At 44.7% G+C, this 13,223-nt stretch overlaps 2 long non-coding RNA genes across 2 annotated transcripts in view; one reads left to right on the top strand and one right to left on the bottom strand.

Annotated features, from left to right (window-relative positions):
- The first annotated feature begins 1,100 nt into the window (after positions 1-1,100).
- Positions 1,101-13,223, top strand: part of LOC108588920 (uncharacterized) — a 45,386-nt gene continuing 33,263 nt past the window's right edge. Inside the window, exons 1-2 of the long non-coding RNA XR_008477853.2 lie at positions 1,101-1,165; positions 5,332-5,462. This is a non-coding gene — a long non-coding RNA (uncharacterized LOC108588920). The remainder of the gene's footprint in view (positions 1,166-5,331; positions 5,463-13,223) is intronic.
- LOC144580089 (uncharacterized) lies at positions 2,294-11,283 on the bottom strand. Its single transcript, XR_013528975.1, has 2 exons — positions 11,199-11,283; positions 2,294-2,644 (listed from the first exon to the last, which is right to left on the bottom strand). It is a non-coding gene; the product is annotated as an uncharacterized LOC144580089 (long non-coding RNA).

Genomic DNA, 13,223 nt, shown 5'->3' with positions numbered 1-13,223 from the left:
GCAGGGATTCTGGGCATCTTCCTCAGCCCTAAACCACCGAAATGGACTTATAAGAGCTGTTCCTTAAATGCCTTCGTGACTTGAGTAAATGAGCCGACTTCTCAGGGCTTTGGTTTCTTCTTTCTGCATCACAAGGTGAGGAAGACCCAATGGCTCCACAATAAGGTGCTAGGAGTTTTCAGTGCTCACACTGGCTTTTAGACAGTTACAATGACATCTGAAGGGAGATGTCAGGCTCTTTGGTGTTGACAGTGCCCAAGTGTTTATACTCGTATCTATTCAATTCTGAACTCCATTACTCTCTCCCTTTTGCAGCCTTAACTGACTATGCCCCAGTGTGAGGGGCTCAGATCTCATGTAGAAGAGGTCTGAACTTTGGAGTCAGATAACGCCTGTACTGGAGCTATACCTTGGTCTTTCAGAGACTATGTGGCCTTGTGCTGTGGCGAAACCGTGCTGAGTCCCTGGAACCTCCAGGTTTCTCTTAATTTTCCTACATTTAATCAGAAGCGCATAAAGATTCCAAGAGGGCCAATCCTGGCTTTGGAAAATGATTCACCGTCTCCCACCTTACACTTGTTCCAGTCTGGAAAGGGTGAACAGGAAACACTTTGCTGTTTGGTGAGATTGCCCCAGGAATGACGAGCTGGACGGGAGTCTCTGGGCCCTTGACTCTTTTCCCATCAATGCTGGGGGCCGGGGGCACCTCAGAAGCCAAGATGTCTGCTAGTTGTTGGATTCATTCACTCTTGATGGCCAAGGTGCTGTATCTAGTAATTGACACAGGTATCTCTTCCTGAGAAGATGAATAGCAGGTTCATAGTCCTTGGACAGGCATTTAAAAAATGTATAAACCAAAGAAGAAATTGCTTTTTCTAGATCCCAATCCTTAGCAAGACTATTCAATAGGTCCCAGTATCCAGACAAGAGAAGGGATTTATGGGAGCACACAATAAGCGCATGGCAGGGAGAGAGAACAAATTCTAAATGTCCTGAGAACTGTTTTTACCAAGCACTGCACGGCCATCATGCTGTGAAAGTAACAGGCTGCCCTCCCATTGTCTGAATCTGAATAGGGGAACCAACCTCCAAGTCCAGCCCTCTTCTTCAGGGAAACTTCGCTCCTCACTGTGCTTCAAGATGACCTTTGGCTTCAAACAAAAATGTGAGTCTGAATTTGGTAAAGCTTGGGTCTTTTCATTCTTCCCAGCTCTCCCAGTCCAGAGGAATAAATATTCCTGCTCCTAAAACCCAGTGGTCTCTGTGAATGAGCTCATCTAGTCCCTGCTGGCTTTCTGTATAGTAATGAAGCTCATGTTGACCAGCGTTTCTACATTGTTATGTCTGTCTGTCTGTCTGTCTGTCTGTCTGTCTGTCTGTCTGTCTATCTATCTATCTATCTATCCATCCATCCATCCATCCATCCATCCATATAGCTATATATATGACTTTGTATATAATATAAAACTATATATCTATTAAATTTATAAAGATAATACTGATGTTATCGGGGCAGGAGCCTGAGAACTGAGCCTTTTTGCATCCCTTTCTCTCTCTGTCTCCTCCTGAGATCTCCACCTGGAGAAAGGGGATAAGAATAGAATGAAGTTGAATATCTTGACTAAGGGAGGTGGTTTCTTCATCAGACACACTCCTCTGAATCAGGGGGTAGTCAGAAGCTGGTGCAGGCAGGTAATATGGAATAGCAGCCTAGTTAAAGCATGGAGGCTGCATCAATGCCACACTCAACCCCTCAACAAATGGGCACAACCAGAACAGGACGTTAAGAACCGGAGAACGCTTCCACATGCCTGAGAACAAACAGAGTGAAAAGACTGGTTAGCCTATCTGCTGATCTGTGAGATCAGCCCCTTGGAAGCCTTTTCTTCAATCCCAGGCATTATGACTGAATTCAACCACTCTTGAGAGATGGACAGAGGAGCTTGAGTCAGGATCGTGGGGTTCAAATGGCTGCAATTCCCCAAGATATCAACAACAAAGTTTAAAAAGTATGTGATCGTTTTTGTCAATTATGTTTTCTCTATAAAATAAAAAAATAAACTTCAGGAATCACTGACCTATGTATCTTAATATTTAGAGTTACACTAACACTCTGGTATATAATTGTGGTGCTTCCACACTAACTTTAAGCATTAATAATTACTACTCAGTTTAATCTAGCCTATAATGTTATATACAGTAAATTAATTGTTCCTGAAGTTTCTAAGAATAATTCTGAAATATGCATGTGGCTGTGAAGAATGAGGTTTTGTATTTTTAATAAAAAATAAACTTTTTTTTCTTTTTTCTCATCCCCCAACTTTATTGTTTTATAACCGTTTTAGATTTACAGAAAAATTGCAAGGAGAGTACAGAGCTCGTGTACCTCTCCCTCATTTTTTCCTATCGATAATATCTTACATCTTACAGGACTGTGGTACATTTGTTATGATTAACAAACCAGTATTGACACATGATTGTGAATTAAAGCCATCGCTCAGAGAATGGGGATTTTACAGAAAGTTGGCCTTGAAACTTCCCTGAGGTCTCTAAACTCAGGCCTTTCACGTGGCGGTGAGAAGCCTTTGCTGCCTTTGGATCCCCATCATTATTCTGGACTGCCTGCTGCGTTCCCAAGTTCTTTCTGCAAGGGGAAAAATGTTTCCTGGTCAGAAAACTTGGTTATCCACCGTACAGCCACAGTCACACATCTTTCTTTTAAGTTGTTCTCAAAAGCATTTTGCAATAGCAGTGGGGTGAATTGGCTAAGAGTGGTGATTTTGGAATCAAATAGATGGAAACCCAGTTCTGTCATGGATGAGCTGTTGTTTTATCAAGGTTTATTGTTCTCATCTGTAAAGTGGATATGATAATAGTGTCTTCCGCATTAATTTGCTGTGAGTATTGAACAAAAAGTTTCGGAAGCACCCAGTACCATGCCAGGCATATAGTACTAGTTCAATACTGGTAGCTATCATTGCAATTAACAGGTGAGCTCTTTTTAAGAAGCAGTTATGGCCAACAAGCTAATCAATGAGTAATCTAGATCAATTTGATGAAAAATAGCTTTTCCAACAAAGATCAGCTTCAAAGAGCAGTGGGGAGAAGAGACATCATTGTGGAAGCATACATTTAATTGCCCGAAGAATTCTCTTCACATTGGAAAGAACAAGGCAAGTATAGGGACTACTTATGTGAAACCATGTGAGGAATCCCAGCCTAGGCAACGTGGTGAGACTATCTTTACAAAAAATTACAAAATTAGCCAGGTGTAGTGGTGCCTGCCCACAGTCCCAGCTACTCAGGAGGCTGAGGTAGGAGGACTGCTTGAGCCCAGGAGGTCAAGGCTGCAGAGAGCCATGATGGCACCACTGCACTCCAGCCTGGGTGACAGAGCGAGACCTTGTCTCGAAACAAACAACACATGTGAGGAGGTACCCACAAGGCTTTTTCTGCTTTATCATTCTGCTTGAAAGATTAAGGTATCAGTAAAATAAGGTATCAATAAATAAGATATCTCTATGAGAGGCATTACTGAGGGACAAATGATGTCCCAGAGGGAATTAGGAGCATTATGGAGACCTAGCTCCTGCCTTCCTATTCCCCACCTCCTCCCTCACCACCTCTTCCGATTCGCAGTCTTTTAGGTTTACTGCGGCACATCGGACCGGCAGGCTCTCTGGACTGGCCAAGCCCTTTCTTGCTCTACTCCTTCTGCCTGGGTGAGCCACCACACCCGCACCTGGCTATTCACTGAAAGTCAGCTCGGCTATCTCCTCCTCTGGAAACCGTTCTCCTGTCACCACCAGTCTGGTCACCACATGCTCCCATAGGCTCTCTAGGCTCGACCAACTTCATCACCCGTCTGCCTCACTCTGTTGGGAGTTCCATAGGTATACAAGCCTAGCATGGTACCCGGGATGTGATGAGAGCTCAGAAAATGTTGCCTCATGCCTGTTCTCTGAGCATCTGCAAGCCCAGGGGCTTTTGATTCTTCCCTCAAACGCTGAAGTGGAAACAGCTGGGGAGGCACGTAGATTTGGTGAACGTTGCCTAGCTACGCCTGAAGCATAAAGGAGAAAACTCTAAAGGTTTTCTCTATAAAGAATATAACTAAGCCAGTACAGGATTAAACAGTAACAGATAAATTATTTCATGCAGTGGTTTCCAAGCCCCAGTGCAGGAAACAATGTTGGTCTGTTGTGAAGTTTTCCCAGGTTAATAGGGATTCTCTTCAAAAAATGGCCACTGGTCTTGTGAAGGTGTTCAGTGTGGTGGGCAGGGGCTGCTGGCTGAGAATGACCACAGAGAGGGGCCGCCCTGGACCCCACTTCCTTCAGCAATCCCAGGAGAAATACTTGGTCTGTCCTAGCCCACCTCCCTAAATACTGTGACCACTATGATACTACAGTGGAGGCAGCAAAAGTGAAGCCATTCCTTTGAGGTCACACAGCTACTAAGTTTTGAAATTAAGATCCAGGCCCATCTGTCTGACTCCAGAGCATTTAACCTTGTATTCCTCAGCAACTGGCATTTTCTTATGTTGTCAGCTTGGTGCCCAGAAGGATACAGTCTACCTGTATGAGGTTGAGCTGGCAAACCCAGGTCCATTTTATATGTACATGTATTTCCAGGCTTGTTGGCATCAGTGCGCATTTATCATTTAGGAAGCATTTTATCCCACCTAATTGCCTTCCCTCATCCTATGGGTCCCTCTGGGACTGGGTAGAAAGGCAAGATTCCAGGGTGGATACAGAGGTATCTTAATACTTTATAATACCTGCTGCATAGTATACTGTACTCTGCACATGAGGCTTACAGATTCTCCGAGGTAGGATTAGTGCCATGGATTAAATAGCTCTGTAAGGGACTCCAGAAATCTCTAAATAGGTAAATTGGACAAGAGCTTTGTATTTCTTTAAATAGATAAGAGGGTCATTGCTGGAATTTGGTGATTGTTTTTAACATATAAGATTATTTTTTATTATCTTGGTATTTTCTTGACATAAAATTGTCTTATACAAAACCCCCAGTGTAAGACACTCATAACTTTTTGATTAAATTTTTAGCACCTCCTGGTTTATAGGGCAGCACTGTACCTGCAGCTGCAGTACAGATTCCTATGCAAAGAGGCCCTGGCAGCTAAGTATTGTTAGGGTGTGACTCCACACACAGCCCTGAGTAGTGTGGGCTGAGGAGCCCCTCAGCTCCGTCGAGCCGGCCGGCTGTGTTAAGGAAGGTGCTCCCGACCCCGCTGAGCAGCTGCGCTAGGGGAAGCTGTTGCTGTTTCTCCCAGGATGATCATCCCAACTGACATTTCTTCCCTCCAAGGTGGCGAGCTGGCTCAGAGGTCAACTATGAGCTGATACAGAAATGAAGACACATCAAGCAGCCACGGAAACAGACAGAAGCTGAAGGCAGACCCACACCTTCCCTCTGGCTTCTGCCGTTGGAGACCCAGAGTGAGTACAGCTCTGCTGTTGCCTCCCTGGGAGTTTATTCTGTGGTTTTGGCACAAGACGGCAATCTGGGGGCGAAAGCAAAGTCTATGGATATGGTTGCCTTTTCTCCTCTACGCCAACTAGTGCCTTGTTTTTCTGTGAGCCTACCACTGTGGGAAAATTGCTCGAGTGTAAAGTTTCCCTCTTTGTCCCGAGCGCACTTCATTTACCAGCGAGCCAAGCTGGGAACAGAGCCGCCTCTCACACAGCTCATGAATGACTCCATTTTCTCAGGGCAGCCTGTGCCTGCCCATTGTCTAACTGTCATGGCCTCTTGTATAGGTGTTCCCTGCAGTCCAGGCTGTTATGTAACGCCTGGGCAGGAACACTGCGTGAGGGCTAGAGAGATCCGAGAGAGGAAAAACCCAGAGGGGAACCAAGACCAAAACATCTTCCTGGAGAAGAAGCGGGGGGAACTGCTAGCCATTTGTCAGTTCTTTTCCTCTGGCTTGTTTGCCTGAGTGATAAACTTTGGTTGCTGGCATACGAAGCCCCATGCTGCTCCAGGAACACTTCCCTTTACATCTATAGACAGGACATGCTGTTCCCCTATGCCAGGGCAGCTGCCACCCAGGTCCTCCCACAGGACTCTGGCAGAAAATCCCTTAGGACCTGGGAGCAAAAGACTTTCCCTCGCCCCAGCCTTTCACTTTCTATTTCTCCTTCTGCTATGTCTTTGTTGGCTCAGGGATCTTCTCAGTTCTGCTCAGAGAAGCACACACCTTCTGAGGGCTCGCCTGTGGCGAGTTCCTGGTAGTTCTGACTTCATCAGGCTCAGTGTTGAGAGGCAGCCACCACTTGGCATCCACGAATGGCACCGTAACCCCCACAGTTGCATCACCTGGCTGCCACGCTCTGAGCTTATGTGTTCCCTGCCATCCCTTTTCACCACACTGCCAGCCTTGTGAAATGAAGGGAGGTGAAGGGGTGCGTGTCATTCTCTGTCTGTCTTGGCCTCCCCTCCAGCTTGTTCTGTAGAATACTAGCCCTCGGCCAGATGTGGTGGCTCATGCGTGGATTGCCAGCAATTTGGGAGGCTGAGGCAGGTGGATCACCTGAGGTCAGGAGTTTGAGACAAGCCTGGCCAACATACTAAAAATACAAAAATTAGCTGGGCATGGTGACGGATGCCTGTAATTCCAGCTACTAGGGAGGCTGAGTCTGGAGAATCACTTGAACCCAAGAGGTGGAGGTTGAAGTGAGCTGAGATCACACTATACACTCCAGCCTGGGTGACAAGAGCAAAATTCTCTCTCACCAAAAAAAAAAAAAAAAAAAAAAAAAAAAAAAGAAAAGAAAAGAATACAAGCCCTGGAGCCACAAGAAGAGACTTTACAACAAGTTAAATAGGATTCCCTGGGTAGACATCATGGGGGAACACTATATATTCTCCCCCACTCTTAGAAAGTCACAATGCATGTCAGACCCTGAAATGTTTGCAGTAAAGAAACAAATATCACTTTGTTGTAACGTTTTCCAAACTTACTGGATATCTGGTCTACAAGCTCCATGGAAACAGGACCTGGCCGATTGTTCATGGTTGAATATACACTTCATAGCTCTGTGGGTGTCCACTAAGTGTGTTAAATTGAAGTGAATTTAACTGAATCTTTTTTCCAAGTTGTATCTGTTAACCCCATAGAATTAAGGTCCCGCAGAACAAACTTTGGCAAATGCTGGTTGATACCATGCACTAATTCTACCAATTTCAGTGATGAGAAGGGAACAGGAGCACCGGGAGACTCACACGGAAGCTTTTGTGTTGCTCACATAAGAACAGGCTGCAGGAGATCGCTCTGCCCCTAGCTCTTTAAAAGAGCCTGGTCCGCCCATGAGCCACTCCACAGGGAAGAGGGTATGTGCATGTTTCTGGTGCTCGCACAGACCCCTTTCTGACTTGTCTCCTACCCTCTTGTTTTGCTCGCCTGTTCTTTGATCCTTTGGCTTTGGAGTCTGCCACATAGTAGGTTCCTCTGATATGATGCTTCTCTTTATTATTAAAAAAAAAAATGGCCAGGTGAGGTGGCTTACACCCGTAATCCCAATACTTTGTGAGGCCGAGGTGGGTGACTCACCTGAGGTGAGATCAGCCTGGCCAACATGGTGAAACCTGTCTCTACTAAAAATACAAAACTTAGCTGGCATGGTCACAGGCACCTGTTATCCTAGCTACTTGGGCTGAGGCAGGAGAATTGCTTGAACCCAGGAGGTAGAGGTTGCAGTGAGCCGAGATCATGCCATTGTTCTCCAGCCTGGGCGACAAGAAGGAAACTCTGTCTTAAAAATAATAATAATTTAAAAAACCCAAACAAAACCAGAAATCTTATCTTAGGCTTGCTAACTTTAGCTTAGTTAGGGGTAAGAAAACCCTAGATTTGAATCCAGGTTTTCTGGCAGTGAGATTTTTTAGAAATGTCTTGGGCCTATCAGAACCTCATTCTCCACTGTGTAAAATGAGGATAATAACATGTGCCCCATAGAGTTGCTGTGAGAATTAAATGAGCATGTACGCCTTGCACAGTGGCTGGTATTTGGCCAGCACTCAGCACATGGCTGCTAATACTACGACTGTTCCTTCCCTTTCAGCTCCCCGCATTGCCTGCTGCCTGAGTTTGGGCATCCGCCCAACTCCAGGTGAGCCTCTTTCTCCCTCTGCTGGGTTAGCTCCATGAGACCCAACTGGGTCTCTGGTTCAGATTTCCTCTGCCTCTGGGAACTTCTCTCCTCCCTACTCATCTGTAGCTCCTTGGAGTCATCCTCTTTACCACTTTTTAATCTCTCTTTGGGGCCCCTACAGAAGGAAATAAGCCTTTATTAGCAGAATGTTTTATAGTTTACAAGATTCTAATATAGCACCTCACTTAATCCTCATCATAATGCTCTGCAGGCTGAGTTATCTGTCTACAGAGGAGAAAAAATGTGACTCAGTGACTTCTTCTCTGACATAGCAATCAAACACCAAAGGCTGGATTGGTACGCAGGTCTGGCTTCAGATGCAGCATCTCTGTCAGCCCTCAGCACAGCTGCCACCTGGATAACTGTGAAGCATAGTCCTGTCCTCCTGACCCCCAGGATCCTGCCACCACCATCCACTTTCTACCTCCACTTATGATTTGGCACAGCTATAAAAGAGGCCTGCAGGGAGAGGGCAAGGGGTGAAAGAAAGAGACATAGGAGGAAAGTGGAGGAAGGGAGACCAACCAATCCTCCAACCACATGTCCAAGATTCTGGTCCTGCTTCCTGACCCAAGGGTTCTCAGCCCCCATTTCCAGGACAGTAACACATCAAATGCCCACACCTACACCCAGGAACAGCAAACAAAGACAATCAGTGAAACACACAGAAGAAAAATCTGATTAGCATATTTGACAGTACAATATAAGGAACCTGTCACATTGTCAATGGGTAAAACACCTCAAAAACATCTAGGAAGACTTGTTTAGTCCTTGTTCTGTTGAGAAGAATACACACACACACACACACACACACACACACACACACACACACACCGCTAAGGTACTGAAGTAAATAACAAAGGGTGATCTTCCCTGTTAGACGTTCTTTATATCCCATCTGAAACAAATGTACAGGACCTAGTGACACATTCTAGGTTATGTAGGGATCTAGGATGCATTTGTCTCTGTAAATCACAGAGCCTGTGGATGTGGGTTCCTGTGAAGGAAAACATGGTCTGCATCAGTAAGCCGAGGGCAGCACCATGGACAGTTGCTCACCTGTCTTCTGATCATGGAGGCCTGTGCCCTAGAAATGTAGTAAGTAGCATGGAGAGGAGAGAAAGGAAAGGGGATCTTCTTTTTCTGTAGACAGAATCTTGCACTCTGAAAATCAGGGCTTTCTCGTTCTTCTGTGGGGGTGGTGAGTGCCATTTTTGGAAAATTAGGACTGTGATACATGTGTAAGAAAGGAATGGTCATCCCTTGCCCTCTGGTCTGGAGGTCCCAGGCATAGCCCATCATATGCTTCTCTTCCTTCTGGACTACTTTAATTACTGTTTCTTTCTCTAGCCTCCCAGGGGCCCTGAATCTCCTGTATTATATTCACCCAGTAGCCTAGAAACAAAGAGTTTAAAGCCCTCTAACTTGTCATTTTTGTCTGCCATCCGAGAGTACATCGAGAACTTAAATTTCTACTTTTTCACAGAAGAGGGATTAAATGATTCTTCTGGTCTGAGCCCAGGTCATTTGGGGTGTTCTCACTACATATTCCTGCATAGCAAACCCCTCAAAAAGTGTAGTGGCTTAAAACAGCATTTGTCCCACTCACAAATCTGCAGTTTTGGCAGGGTCTGGAGAACATAGCTCATCTTTGCTCACCTGGCATCAGCTGGAGCTGCCCTGAAGCTTCATGCCACACATGCAAGTGAACGAGCCTTCAGAAGGTTCCAGCTCCCAGCCTTTGACTGTCAGTTCACTGGGAAGATGTAAAAATGAGAGCTCAAATAGCTGGGGCTCATTGGGCCTCTTCCTCCCTCTACGTGATATCTCTACATGGCCTTTCTTTTTTTTTTTTTGAGACGGAGTTTTGCTCTTGTTACCCAGGCTGGAGTGCAATGGCACGATCTCAGCTCACTGCAACCTCCGCCTCCTGGGTTCAAGCAGTTCTCCTGCCTCAGCCTCCCGTCTACATGGCCTTTCTAACATGCAGCTTCAGGGTAGTTGGACATCATACAGAGCAGCTCCGTGTTCCCAAGCTGTGGGTTACCTTTTTATATATATATATACACAGTTTCACTCTATTATCAAGGCTGCAATATTGTGGTGCAATCTTGGCTCGCTGTAACCTCTGCCTTTCGGGCTCAAGCAAGGCTCCCAAGTTACTGAGACTACAGGCATGTGCCACCATGCCCGGCTAATTTTTGTATGTTTAGTCGAGACAGGGTTTCGCCCTGTTGCCCAGGCTGGTCTCCAACTCCTGGGCTCAAGTAATTCGCCCGCCTTGGCCTCCCACATTGCTGGGATTACAGGCACAAACCACTGTGCCTGGCCAGGTTGCCTTTTATAACCTATTATTAGAAGTTACTCAGTATCATTTCCATGACATGATACTCATCGAGGCAGTCACAAGGCTCACCCAGGTGTGAGGGAAGATGGGGTAGCAAGGTTCCAGGACAACGTGTGAGACTGGAAGTATAGCTGTGGACATTATTCGAAAATTCAACTTACCACAAGAGTTAAACCAATGGAGGGGACACAAATGTACTGGGTTACTAGTTTCTGAACTGTCAGACACTGAACTAATGAACTTTTCTTCTGACTTTCGGGGGTTATAAGTTGTAAGAGAATAAGCAATAAAACCAAATGGAGACCAAGGCATTTGTAAAAAGCTTTCACTCCCTTCTTCCTTGGGTTGCTTCTTCAAATCACTGGCAATAGGTATCACCATTACTGTTATAAAGCTAAGGGAAGCTGGGATTTTTAAATCAAAGGTGAGAAAGTTGATCCTCAGGATTAATGGCAGGGGGAAGAGATTCTCACTAGCTGCTGCTCCAGCAACTGAAGTCACCAACTAGGGAACTTACCATTTCTGCTGAGAGAAGAGTTTTACTCTGAGAAACCAGGGACATGGTTCCATGACACAATGTAAGAAACTGGCTAGCATGAGGAATGAATCCACCCATAAAACGATGTACGTTCCAAACCCACTAGGAAGGAAGGTAACATATTAATAACACTAACATATTAACAAACGGAGCACCATGCTACAGCGCAGAGTCTCTTCTGATGGAGAAGATGAAGAAACGCTGAAGTATGTGAGGGCCCTGAAGAGAAAAAAATGAGAGATCCATATCAACATGCCCATCTAGCTGTGTTTAAAAAAAGGCAACTTTGAAAATAATATGATAATCACCCATTTATGAGCTAGAAAATATGGATCTTTATAATATTCATAGTTACAGATATTATTTAAAATTAAGAGAAAATACATTGAAGGAACAATAAACCCCACCCACTGAAATGACTAAGACACCTGGACAGTATAAATTCTAATTTTGATTAATCTTAATGATTATTATTCAATTTAGTTTTTCAAACTGTTACCAAGGGCCTATTAAATGGTGCCATTAAGCTGGAGTGCTTCAAGTTTCATACAGATAAGTCAGGATGACAGTCATAAAAAACTGATTATGTGGGATTATTTTGTTTTGTTTTGTTTGTTATTTGAGATGGAGCCTCACTCTCTTGCCTAGCCTGGAGTGCAGTGACACAATCTCAGTTCACTGCAACCTCCACCTCCCAGGTTCTAGCTATTCTGCTTCAGCCTCCTGAGTAGTTGGGATTACAGGCATGCACTACCACGCCCGGCTAATTTTTGTATTTTTTGTAGAGATGGGATTTTACTATGTTGGCCAGGCTTTCTTGAACTCCTGACCTCAAGTGATCTGCCTGCCTTGGCCTCCCAAAGTGCTGGGGTTACAGGCTAATTATGTGTTTTGATGGAGCTTTGCCATAGGAGCATATGGAAGGGCCACTTGGACTATACTGAAGAGGCAGAAGGTGGTTCTGGAAGAATAAGTAAAGTTTTAAATAGGTGGAGAAGTAAAGGAAGAGAAATTCATGCAGAAGGAACAGCAGGAATGCTTGAAAGTGTAATATGTTTGGCAGTTTTAGACCATGAGCCTCACGAAGGAGAACAGTGGGGAAGGAGGCTTGAGGGATAGGTAAGGGCCAGATTATGGAGAGTTTACCAACTGTGGCAGGATGCTTAGACTCTCTGGACAGTAGGAAAGCACCAAAGGGCTTTAGGCAATGTCGTGTAATGTTTGATCTCTTTGTGGGGATGGTTCAGAGAGGATAAAGGTGAGACCAGTTAGTAGGTCCATGCTGACCTCCAGGTGAATGGTGATGAGAACTCACATTAGAGCAGTCACAGTAGAGATGTCCAGGGTGGTGACAAATGTGAGAAATATGTGTACACCAACTCACCAAGCTTGGCGATTTGCATAGGATGCAATAAGAGATGACTCCTAGGATTCTGGTACCAGCAACTGGGAGGATGATGCAATCACAATAAAGTAGTAAACACAGAGGAGAATAAATTAGTGAGGGAAGAAGAGGTGATGCTGAGTCTAGTTGGAGGCATGTTGAAGCTGGATTGACAGGAGTAGATCCTTCAACTCTGTGGTACTGGACCACCATCTGCTAGTCCTCCCCAGTCCTAGGGACACCCAGAAAGAAACTAGACTAGTCTTGAACTTGAGAATCACTTACAATATTTGGGATGGCAGAACTGAGAATGGAAGCCCTGACTTTACAGATACGTTACACTTACACAATTTAAGAACTTTATCTTGGAAAATAGAACAAGGAAGACACTCTGATATACTAGATGAGGATTATTTTAGGTTGAGAAATACAATCCATATAGAGACTATCTTCATTTGAATTTTATGTATTTCATCCTTTTACTTATTCTTTCCTTTACTTAACAAATACTGTCTGAACACATACTATGCTAAGTGCTAAGGATTTAAAAGTGAATGAGATATGGAGGACATCCTTAAGAGACTCACATTTGCATAGTAAATTATTTTGGCTTCTATAGCTAGCAGTGCAAAATTCTGGTTCAGTATTGAACAATCTGTTTTTTCAGTTGAGGAAAAGATGGTTTAGTGTTAAATAAAAGAGAGCAGGACTTCTGGCTAGCTAGGCTTATCTGAGCTATTCTAGATGTGTTACCCCAGATAAATTAGTTGGCTGAGC

Source organism: Callithrix jacchus, chromosome 18, assembly GCF_049354715.1.
Source record: "Callithrix jacchus isolate 240 chromosome 18, calJac240_pri, whole genome shotgun sequence".
Lineage (NCBI taxonomy): Eukaryota > Metazoa > Chordata > Mammalia > Primates > Cebidae > Callithrix > Callithrix jacchus.
The sequence above is the reverse complement of the archived record's forward strand: the minus strand, read 5'-3'. Positions and strand labels throughout refer to the sequence as shown.